This window comes from Hevea brasiliensis, chromosome 6 (assembly GCF_030052815.1).
Source record: "Hevea brasiliensis isolate MT/VB/25A 57/8 chromosome 6, ASM3005281v1, whole genome shotgun sequence".
In the NCBI taxonomy this organism is placed as follows: Eukaryota; Viridiplantae; Streptophyta; class Magnoliopsida; order Malpighiales; family Euphorbiaceae; genus Hevea; species Hevea brasiliensis.
This window is the reverse complement of record NC_079498.1, coordinates 84946381-84958450: the sequence shown is the minus strand read 5'-3', so window position 1 is coordinate 84958450 and position 12070 is coordinate 84946381. Positions and strand designations below refer to the sequence as shown.

General features: G+C 38.1%; 1 non-coding gene across 1 annotated transcript; it reads right to left on the bottom strand.

Annotated features, from left to right (window-relative positions):
• Positions 1-11450: 11450 nt before the first annotated feature.
• LOC131181265 (small nucleolar RNA R71) lies at positions 11451-11557 on the bottom strand. Its single transcript, XR_009149891.1, has one exon. It is a non-coding gene; the product is annotated as a small nucleolar RNA R71 (small nucleolar RNA).
• Positions 11558-12070: the final 513 nt, after the last annotated feature.

The following is a 12070-nucleotide window of genomic DNA, read 5'->3' as shown; positions in this document are numbered from 1 at the left end:
ACACTTTACACGGGTCATGTAAACAAACCACAGACTCGTGTAACTTGCTTCCAGTAGAAAACCAAAGAAGTCAAAGAGGAAGCACAGTACACAGGCCTTGTAACACGACCTATGTAACCTATGGAGACCGGTGTAAGATTCTACCTTGCAAAGCTTGAAGAATTCCCAGAAGAACAATAGAACACGAGCTGTGTAATTGGACCTATGTAACTATCTAAGACCGATGTAATCTTCTGACCAAATATGAGATGTAGCTTTCAAGTTCCAATAAGTTACACAGCCCTAGGCCGTGTAGTGACTCACGGACTGTGTATCAGTCGATAGCCAGTTTCCTGATTTGATAACAGCTCTAGTTTTTACACTCAAAATAGACTTTTGATGCCTTTAGGACTCTAAAAAACCTAACCCTAAGACATTGAATATAAATAGAAGCAGTAGAAAATAGAGAAAGGATTCCGAATCTGATTGCCATATACATCCTCATCATTCTCTTTAAGCCGTCTTGAAGAACAGTGCATTAGCATCAAGGAGGAGCCCTCAGCTGAAGATTCTCTTCGGTTCTTTTGTTCTATTTCTTTAGGTTTCTTTTATGTTCTTTTATTTCACTTTTGTTATGTTTGCTAAACTCACCATGAATGAGTAGTTTCTTTATTCTAGAATTAGGAGAGTAACGCTTGTAATCATTATTATGGATAAATATTGAGTTTTATCTACTGAATTTGAGTTTCATTCTTTGATTTAATGTTATGTGTGTAACACCCCTATTTGCATAGCCTAGTATATTTCACTATTCCGGTGACCGATGTCAGTCCGATCAATTAAGAGGATTAGAACCACACTTAAGACAACTAGATAAGCCCTGAACACAAATAACTAGTAATTATTAATTAGTTAAGTATAAATAAGAAAACAGAACACAAGAAGTTAAATGAGCCGAGAGTCACAGTGATGGGTGACTTTCTCGGGAAGGATTGTGAAGTCGATTTAAACTTAAATTTTGAGCCGTAAAATGTGACGCCGCGGTCCTTAGGACTACTGCGAACATAATGGAAAAGAGAAAATCATGAAAAAGAATTGTTAAGCCAGTCAAATAATTATGTCAGGGATCCAGAAGAAATATTAAATTATTTGCAAATCGGGTCGAACCGGTGAGGGGCAATTTGGTCAATTGACCCCGAGAGCTGACTCCTGGCCTAACTGTCAAATAAAATCGGAGAAAAGAAAATTTCAGAATCGGGAATTAAATTAAAGAACTAATGGAAAAATAAATAGAAAAAAAAAAAAGAAAGAAAAAAGTGAAAGGCGAATGACATCATGCATGACCTCATGCATTATGCAATAACTATTATAATTAATAAATTTATTCAAATTAAATTGTGGTCTTCCATAAAGGATAAAAATCATAAAAGAAAGAAAAAAAAAATAAAAGAGAGTCATCTTCATCCCTAGCCGTGAACCCACCTCTCTCACCTCTCCCTCTCCACAAACTCCATTAAAGCTTATTTTTGAGCTTGAATATTATAAAATTTCACCATAGGAAGTGTTTTTTTACAGGTATTTGAAGAACTGTTTTCTCAAAATACAGACGGCACTCTGCCGAAATTTCTATAAAATTTGCGGAAAAATAAAATAGAATAAAAATTTTTATTAGTTTTAAAACTTCGAATAAATGATTTTAATATCTATTAGAAAATGCTCAACACTTATAAAAGTAAGAAAATTATTTTAAAATCCCTTGTAGGGTACTTAATGAGTTATCGGTAGGTGAAGTTTGGTAGTTCATTAGGTATTCTACGAGATCATGTTATGCCTTACAAAGCGGTAAGGTGTGACATGTTTTAGTGGTATCAAAGCAAATTTTTAAAGTATGTTTTAACTTGTGAATTTGTGTCTTTTCTTTGTCAAGTACAACTACTCAATGTCCTTATTTGTTACATACAGTGCATTATATCATAAATATGAACTAACGGAGGGAAATCTCCTTGTGTTATTTGTTCAGGAGATATCCTACTTTAGATTGAAATGGAAGAAGGGGATCGCTCAGTTGAGCAATCTGTCGAAGCTGAGGCACAAGGGGAAGCCCTAGCTCTACAGAATGTTAGTGGGTTAGAGGCACCAGCCCCACAAATATCGCAGTTTCCTGCACAATTCACACAGCAAATGGCGACAATGTTTCAACAAATGGTCAGGTATGCTCGCCAAGCTCCACCCTGCATCATCGTGGTGCAACCTCAAGCACCTCAAGCACCAGTTAGTCAGTATGACAAGCTGTTGAAGTATGGGGCTACGGAATTCAAGGGTATAGTAGACCCTTTAAAGGCAGAGCAGTGGTTAGAGAGGATGGACAGAGTGTTCAAGAAGCTGCATTGCCCTAATGAGCTGAAATTTGAATACTCCGTGTCACTACTGCAAGGGGATGCGTATGATTGGTGGAAGACCATCCCCCACAACTTGGCTGAACCACCAGTACTGACCTGGGACGACTTCATCAAAGAGTTCAGACAGAAATACGTCCCAAATGCATATGTGGATCAGAAGCTACAAGAATTTCTGAGTTTGAAGCAAGGCAACCGATCAGTGGCAGAATATGAGAGGGAGTTCTCCCGCCTAAGCCACTATGCTGGGAGTCTCTTTTCTACCAGTAAGGAAAGGTGCAAGAGATTTGAGACGGGTTTGAAGCCTAGCCTATGGATGCAAGTAGTGGGATTCAGACACAGTAATTTTTCAGAGCTCATTTCTCAAGCACTTGAGTTGGAAAGAATTGAATTAGAAGCGACCCCAGCAAAAGAAAAATCAGAAAAAGTTGAAAAATCAAAGAAAGACAAGGAGGAAAAATCAGTTGAGCAAAGTCCTAGTGGTACTTCTGGGAAGAGGAAGAAATTTGGTGGACCTAGCAGAGGTCGAGGTGGAAGGTTTGGAAGGGGCAGATTCTCTGGATAGAGACCCCTTAGGTCTGGTCAGCAGTCAAGCAGGGGTTCACAAACTCCCCGCCCCTGTGAGACTTGTGGCAAGATTCATGGGGGAGAGTGCTATTGGGCCATAGGAGCCTGTTTTAACTATGGAGGCAAGTGTCATATTGCAAAAGACTGCACTAGTGCTCCTAGATTCGGTCTAGCTCCTACGACTGTAGAAGGATCTATTCAGAGTCCTTCTCCCAGAGGTTCACAACCGGTTGGCAGAGGAAAAGGCAGAGGTAGAGGCAATGCTTCGTGCAATCAGTTATCATGGTCGATCGACAAGGAAGTGCTTCAGCCAGGGTTTATACAATGAGACAGCGAGAAGAGGCTGAGACTTCTGATATTGTAGCCGGTACATTCTCTATCTCTGATCAAGATGTATTTGTGCTGTTTGATCCGGGTTCAACCCACTTGTATGTTAGTGCTAGCATAGTCAGTTCACTTGCTGTTCCGTGTGTCAAAATGGGTTTTGAAGTGCTAGTAACTAGTCCGTTATGAGGGTCAATAGAATCTATAGAGATTGTCCTTTGGTGATCCAAGGACATGTTTTTCTGTCAGATTTGATTGAAATGCCCTTCAGAGATTATGATATTATCTTGGGCATGGATTGGTTAGCCAGGCATCACGCCATGATTGGATCAGAGATCAAGATACTACTTTTGGTCTCCTCTGCATGCGGTGATGTGGTAATACATGAGGAGAGGCATTTACTGCCATCAACCATCATTTTGGCTGCACTAGCCAGAAGGATGATCAGAAAGGGGTGTGAAGCATACTTGGCACATGTGATAGACACTCAAGTGGGGAGTCTAGCACTCAGGGACATCCCTACTGTATGTGACTTTCCGGATGTGTTTCCTGATGAATTGCTAGGATTACCTCCAAAAAGAGAGGTGCAGTTTGAGATTGATGTCATGCCTGGTGTGGACCCAATCTCCATAACACCATATAGAATAGCACCTGCAGAATTGAAAGAGTTGAAAGTGCAGTTGCAAGAGTTGCTTGATAAGGGCTTTATCCGCCCTAGTCTGTCACCTTGGGGAGCACCAGTGTTGTTTGTTAAGAAGAAAGATGGCACTCTCCGCTTATGTATTGATTATCGACAGTTGAACAAGGTGACAATAAAGAATAGATATCCATTGCCTGCATTGATGACTTATTTGATCAGTTGAGGGGTGCAGCTGTGTTTTCCAAAATTGACCTGAGATCAGGTTATTATCAGCTGAAAGTACAAGAGTAGAGTATTCCTAAAACTGCCTTTAGAACCCACTATGGCCATTATGAGTTCTTGGTCATGCCATCGGGTTAACTAATGCTCCGGCTGCTTTTATGGATCTGATGAACACTATCTTCAGACCATACCTTGACCAGTTTGTTGTGGTATTCATAGATGATATATTGGTCTATTCGAGGAGTGCATAAGAGCATGATAGACATCTGCAGATTGTACTGCATACTTTGAGGGAGAAACAGCTATACGCCAAATTGTCGAAATGTGAATTTTGGCTGAAAGAAATATCTTTCTTGGGGCACGTAGTATCAGTAGAGGGCATCAAGGTAGATCTAAGTAAGATAGAAGCTGTCCTTAATTGGAGGCCACCTAGGAATATCATGGAGATTCGCAGTTTTCTGGGTTTAGCTGGATACTACCATCGATTTGTGAAGGGATTCTCCATATTGGCATCTCCATTGACCAAGTTACTTCAAAAAGATGTGAAATTTCAGTGGATGGATAAATGCCAGTAGAGTTTTGATGAATTGAAGAAATGTTTGACTGAAGCTCCAGTCCTGACTTTACCTACTCCGAGTAAAGAATACACAGTTTACAGTGATGCTTCTCACAATGGGTTAGGCTGTGTATTGATGCAAGATCGAAATGTCATTGCCTATGCATCACGCCAGCTGAAACCGCATGAGAAGAATTATCTGACACACGATTTGGAGCTTGCAGCTATAGTGTTCGCTCTTAAGATCTGGAGACATTATTTGTATGGGGAGAAGTGCTACATCTACACAGATCATAAGAGTTTGAAGTATTTGGGCACCCAGAAGGAGTTGAATTTGAGACAGAGGAGATGGTTAGAGTTGATAAAAGACTATGATTGTCCGATAGACTATCTGCTAGGGAAAGCTAATGTTGTGGCTGATGCCTTAAGTCGTAAGACTATGGCAAGTCTACGGGTTACTCCTTGTCTATGGTACATGAGTTGAGATCATTACATGCCAGCTTAGAGATTAATGATGAGGGGCATATAGCAGTTGCATGGCATGTACAGCCAGTGTTGATTGATCAGATAAGAATGGCTGCTCAGAATGATCAGAAGTATTAGAAGCTGTTGGAAGAAGTCCGGCAGGGCAAGAAACCAGAATTCTCAATTAGAGATGATGGTCTCATCGCTACACTGTGGCGTAATGTGTGTTCCTAATGATGTTGATTTGAGGCAGATCATTTTGAAGGAAGCACATGAGTCTCCTTTTGCCATGCACCCTAGTGGCACAAAAATGTATAGAGGGCTAAAGGAGCACTACTGGTGGATGGGTATGAAAAGAGATATGGCAGAGTTTGTTTCCAAATGCCTAACTTGTCAACAAGTGAAGGCAGAGCATCAAGTACCCGCTGGGTTGTTACATCCACTACCAGTACCAAAATGGAAATGGGAGAGAATAACGATGGATTTTGTGATGGGACTTCCGAGGACACAGAAGAGTCATGATGCAGTTTGGGTCATTGTTTATAGACTGACCAAGTCTGCTCATTTTCTGCCAGTTCGGATGGACTACAGTTTAGAAAGATTGGCCAAGTTGTACATTGATGAGATTGTGAGACTACATGGAGTGCCAGTATCCATCGTATCAGACAGAGATCATAGGTTCACTTTTAGATTTTGGGGTAGTCTTCAGAGAGCCCTAGGAACTAGATTGAACTTCAGTACGGCATTCCACCCACAGACAGATGGCCAGTCTGAAAGGGTAATTCAGATTTTGGAGGACATGCTACGGGTTTGTGTGATTGAGTTTGAGGGCAGTTGGGACATACACTTGCCTTTGATTGAGTTTGCTTACAACAACAGCTACCAATCAAGCATTGGGATGCCTCCATATGAAGCTTTGTATGGAAAAAAAATGCAGAACTCCCCTGTGTTGGGATGATGTAGGTGAAAGGAAGATGATTGGGCCTGAAATTGTTCAGCAGACAGAGGAGAAGATCAGATTGATCATAGATCAACTCAAAGCTGCATCAGACCGTCAAAAGTCATATATTGATCTGAAGAGAAGGGATATTGAATATGCAGTAAGTGACAAAGTATTCCTCAAGGTTTCCCCATGGAAGAGGATTATGAGATTTGGCAGAAAGGGGAAACTGAGTCCTCGCTTCATTGGGCCATATGAGGTTCTGGAAAGAGTGGGTCCTTTGGCATATCGGTTGGCACTACCTCTAGAGTTGGAGAAGATACATAATGTCTTCCATGTGTCCATGTTGATAAGGTATCAATCAGACCCATCTCACGTACTACCAGTTGAAGAAATTGAAGTGAATCCAGACCTCACATATGAAGAAGAACCCATTGAGATTCTGGCTTATGAGGTAAAACAACTACAGAACAAGTAGATACTGTTAGTGAAAGTGCTGTGGAACCATCATTCGGGCCAAGAAGCTACCTGGGAACGAGAGGAGGACATGAGGAGATAGCACCAATAGCTGTTTAGAGACTGATACCAGGTAAAATTTTGGGACGAAATTTATTTTAAGGGGGAGAGAATTGTAACACCCCTATTTGCATAGTCTGGTATATTTCACTATTCTGATGACCGATGTCGGTCCGGACAATTAAGAGGATTAGAACCACACTTAAGATAACTAGATAAGCCCTGAACACAAATGATTAGTAATTGTCAATTAGTTAAGTATAAATAAGAAAAACAGAACACAAAAAGTTAAATGAGCCGAGAGTCACAGTGATAGGTGACCTTCTCGAGAAGGATTGCGAAGTCGATTTAAACTCAAATTTTGAATCATAAAATGTGACGCCGCGGTCCTTAGGACTATTGCGAACATAGTGGAAAAGAGAAAATCACGAAAAAGAATTATTAAGCCAGTCAAATAATTAGGTCAGGAATCTGGAAGAAATATTGAATTATTTGCAAACCGGGTCGAACCGGTGAGGGGCAATTTGGTCAATTGACCCCAAGAGCTTACTCCTGACCTAACTGTCAAATAAAATCAGAGAAAAGAAAATTTCAGAATCGGGAATTAAATTAAAGAACTAATAGAAAAATAAATAGAAAAAAAAAAGAAAGAAAAAGGTGAAAGGTGAATGACATCATGCATGACCTCATGCATGATGCAATAACTATTATAATTAATAAATTTATTCAAATTAAATTGTGGTCTTCCATAAAGGATAAAAATCATAAAAAAAAGAAAAAATAAATAAAAGAGAGTCATCTTCATCCCTAGCCGTGAACCCACCTCTCTCACCTCTCCCTCTCCACAAACTCCATTAAAGCTCATTTTTGAGCTTGAATATTACAAAATTTCACCATAGAAAAGTAAGCCACCATAGTTAAAACTTATTTTGGCAACTAGAAGAGGAGCTTGAAGAAGAAAGAAAAAAGAAAGGAAGGGATTGCAAGGGAAAGAAATTCTGCATAAGGTTAGTGAGTAAACTTGACATTTTTAGTTTAATTACTGTGTTTGTAGCTTAACTAACTTAGAATTATGCTTAAAATGAAATGAAAATAATTATTGGAGGACTAGAAGTAAATTCAGCCAGCTAGGGTTTGCTATGGATATGCTTGTGTTTTGATTGAATTCAAGATGTTAGGAAGCTTAATTGAATGTGGAAGTGATGTTGGTATGCTTAGAATTGATTAAATGTAATAAATATGTGAATTAGGGTTTTGGCACCTAGGGTTTGGAAGACAAAAATGTGAGAATTTGTTAAATGGTGTGGTTGACCTTGTTTGAGGTGAGAAATGGTCATTTGTGACCAATTGAGGTATGTTGGAAGTGTTGGAAGCGAGAGGAGATTCATATTGAATGTGGGCAGTATGCAGGCAACAAGACCAAGGTCCCTTTCAGGGATCAAAACTGAAAATTTACAAGCCCAATTAGTGTGAGACCAATTGGGAATGAAACTAGACACAAAATGACACATTTTTCATTTAGGAATCATGCCTAAAAAGTGACCATAGCATAGGAACAAATTGGCTAAATCCGGAATTGAGTGTTCTGCCCTGTGCAAAAATGACCAAATGAACAGTGTTTGTTCATTTGGCCATAACTTGGGCTAGATAGGTCTAAATGACCTAAAATTTTACCAGTGGAAAGCTGAGATATAGACCTAAAACTTTCATGAAGAACACAAACCCAAATTATTTCCTTAACCAAGTCATTTAGTCACCCAAATTTGGTGACCTAAAACTGCTAGAACCCTTTGCCCAGAAATCTGGTTAAGTCCAATCCGGCAGCCATGATTCAAATGGCTATAACTTGAGTTACAAAACTCCAATTGGAGTGATTCAAAAAGGAGAATAAAGTTAAGACAATAAGGAACAATTTTTATGGAGAAAACTTAGCCAAATTCTAAGAGCAAAATGACCAATGGAACTATGCAATATAAGACATCAAAACTAAAAATTTTAAAATTTGCCTAAAATACTTAAGTTTTGAGAAAACAACCAAAACCAACAAAATTGGTGACCAAAATGTGGTATGTGAGTATGGTTGGAATTCCCATACCTATTAAGCATTAGAAAGTCAACAAATTGACTTGAATAGTAGAGTGAATAGTAACTCCGAAACACAAAATTTAAAGAACGCCAAGTTTAGCATATTAAAGCTAGGTATAAGTGAATTTAAATTTATTTTCAAATTTATAATGAGTTATGATACTGAAACACTGTGAAACTGTGTGTTTCAGTGGAAAAGAATACTGGAAAAAAACCCGAGGGATCGAGTCAAGGGCAAGAGGCGACTCGCTTAAGGCTTGTCCACAACATCAATATGCTTTAAAATTCATTTACAAAGTGCATGAAATGTGTATTATGCTTTTGCTTTAAATTGTTGAAAGTTTATTTGAGTATGTTTGAAATGGCAATAAATGTTTAGTAAATTGTTAAGATAAGTTTTAAAATCACAGTGTCATGACCGTATATTTGAATACCTCACTAGCATGACTAGTGGGGGAAATCAGTTTTGAATTTTGATTCCTTCTCTGGCTGAAGTGTTGAGGTGTGTGCCAGTAGAAGAAGAAAAAGAATGGGTTCCCATATATTTTAGCTAGCTAGCCTTGTGTTGTGACTTCTCATAAGCCTTTGGCTATTGAGATTAATATGTTTCGAATGGCATGATATAACTGTGAGTTTTTATGAAAGTTGTTTTGAGACTTTTGAAATGAAATTGTTTGAATTAAAATCTTGCAAAGCATGTTTTGAATTTATACTTCTTGTTCAGTTTAATTTTTGAAGAAGTATGTTTTAAATTCCACATAAAGATTATGTTAGTATGTTGTGCACCACTGAGTCCTAGTACTCAGCGATGGCTGTTATTGCTGTCGCAAATATAGAGACTAGAGGAGCAATAGAGTGAGCTGCTGAGGATTGAGGAGCGAACTACTCTGAAGTTCTATCGGGTATATTTTATACCCTAATTGTAAAAAAATTTATTTTGATGTATGTAATGTATGTAAATGTATGGACATGTAAAATTGGTTATGAGCAGTTGTATAAAGCTTGTAATAAATTTTGGTTTGGATTTCTCTTAATGTAAATTTTTGTAATGATATATATAAATTGTTTTATCTTTAATGAAATATGAATGAAAGTATTTTTTTTTTAATCAGAATAGAATTGATTAATAGTATTTGGATGATTGTTAAATTTTGGAAATTGAGAAATAATGTTGAAATTTGTTGGGATTGGTTGTGGCATTGATGAAGTAGTTGAGATAAATCATAGGAAGTGTTTTTTTACAGGTATTTGAAGAACTGTTTTCTCAAAATACAGACGGCACTCTGCCGAAATTTCTATAAAATTTACAGAAAAATAAAATGGAACAAAAATTTTTATTAGTTTTAAAACTTCGAATAAATGATTTTAATATATATTAGAAAATGCTCACCACTTATAAAAGTAAGAAAATTATTTTAAAATCCCTTGTAAGGTACTTAATGAGTTATTGGTAGGTGAAGTTCGATAGTTCATTAGGTATTCTACGGGATCATGTTATACCTTACAGAGGGGTAAGGTGTGACAATGTATTCTTAATGCATGCTATGTGCTGGTACCCACTTAGACATGCTATAAGATATTAATTGAAGAATTGAAAGGTGAAGGTTAGTATTGGAAATTCAGAGTATTAAACTTAGGAAATCTAACTTAGAGATAGGCTGAAATCCTTCGTGGAATTCCATAATTAATCATAGATCTTAAAGGGTTTTTATTAGGACTAATCACCAACGAAAGTAGAGTTTAGCTCTAATTGAAACACACCTTAGGTGCCTTGAGAGAGGACCAAGGATACCTTAGGATTAATTTCCATCAAAGCAACGATCCTTAATCCAATGAATCGATAATAAGGTTAAAGTGTGAAATCTTAATTCTGGAATTATTTTAATAGATTGTTTCATTTTAAGTTCATTATTCTCTTAGTCTTTAGTGCTCAAGATAAATTAGATTTACTCTCCTATTATATTCGGTAGCCTGGACAATTGTAATTACTGTGTAACTTGGTACTTGCTAATTAAATTCCCCGTGAGACGATACTTTACTCACTACTTTATTACTCATTCGCGATTCGTCTACTTGCAGGATTGTGAAACCAGCAAACAAGTTTTTGGTGTCGTTGCCAGGGAATTTATTTCTAGTAATATTAGGTGATAGGTAATTTAGCTGATTTAGGCATTTACATTTACTATTTAAATTTATTTAATTTGTTTTTATTCTTTTACTTTCTCTCAGGTATTTGGTTTGGTACATTTTGACTAGAACAAAATCGGAGGAAGAGGTTTTAGACTTGGATCCCGAGATAGATAGGACTTTAAGAACCATTAGGAGAGAAAGGACACACCAAGAACAAGATCAGGAAATTTTATAAACTCTAGTCATGGCCAACAACAACAACCAGCCAAGACCCTTGAGGGACTACAGAGCCCCATCTATCTAAGGATTCTAACCCAGTTTACAAAACCCATAGTGGAGGCCAATAATTTTGATCTAAAACTAGTATGGCTCCAGATGATTCAACAGACTTAGTTTGGAGGTTCACTTACAGAAGATCTGCACTACCACCTCTAGTGCTTTCTTGCCCTATGTGACACATTCAAGATGAATGGAGTCTCTGATCAAGCTATAAGACTCAGACCATTCCCATTCTCCCTTCGAGATAGAGCAAGGAAATGGCTACTTTCTCAACCAGTTAGAACATTCACCACTTGGGAAGACCTCTTGTAAGCTTTTCAAGCAAGGTATTTCCCACCTACAAAGACTGCAAAGTTGAGGGTTGAACTCAATACCTTTAGGCAAAAGGAAGGTGAATCACTCTATGATGCATGTGGAAGATATAAAGACTTATAGAGGGAATGTCCACACCATGGCATAGAAGATTGGCTCCTAGTTCAGAATTTCTATAATGGGCTATTGTCCTCTACAAGGAGCATAGTATATTCAACTGCGGAAGGAGACTTGAAGGAGAAAACAGTAGCACAAGCCCTTGAACTTCTGGAAAGGGTCGCTTATCACAACTATGAGTGGTCAAATGAAAGGGAAGATACAAGAAGACCAGCAGGGATCCTAGAAGTGGACGCCCTAAGCATGATAAATGCTCAATTTGACCAGCTCACTAAAAGGCTTGACAGAATACAAGCCAATGCTATAGAGATAAGCAACTAGCACTGCGACAACTGAGGAGGAGGATGTATGACTTCAGAACGCAACAACTTTAATGAACCCTCTATAGAACAGCTAAACTATGTGAATAACAGAGGAAACTTCAACCAGAGGCAACTCAACAATCCATATTCAAATACTTACAACCCTGGATGGAGAAACCACCCTAATTTCTCATGGTCCAACTCACAAAATCAACCTATGAATAAGTAGCAAGGGTACAA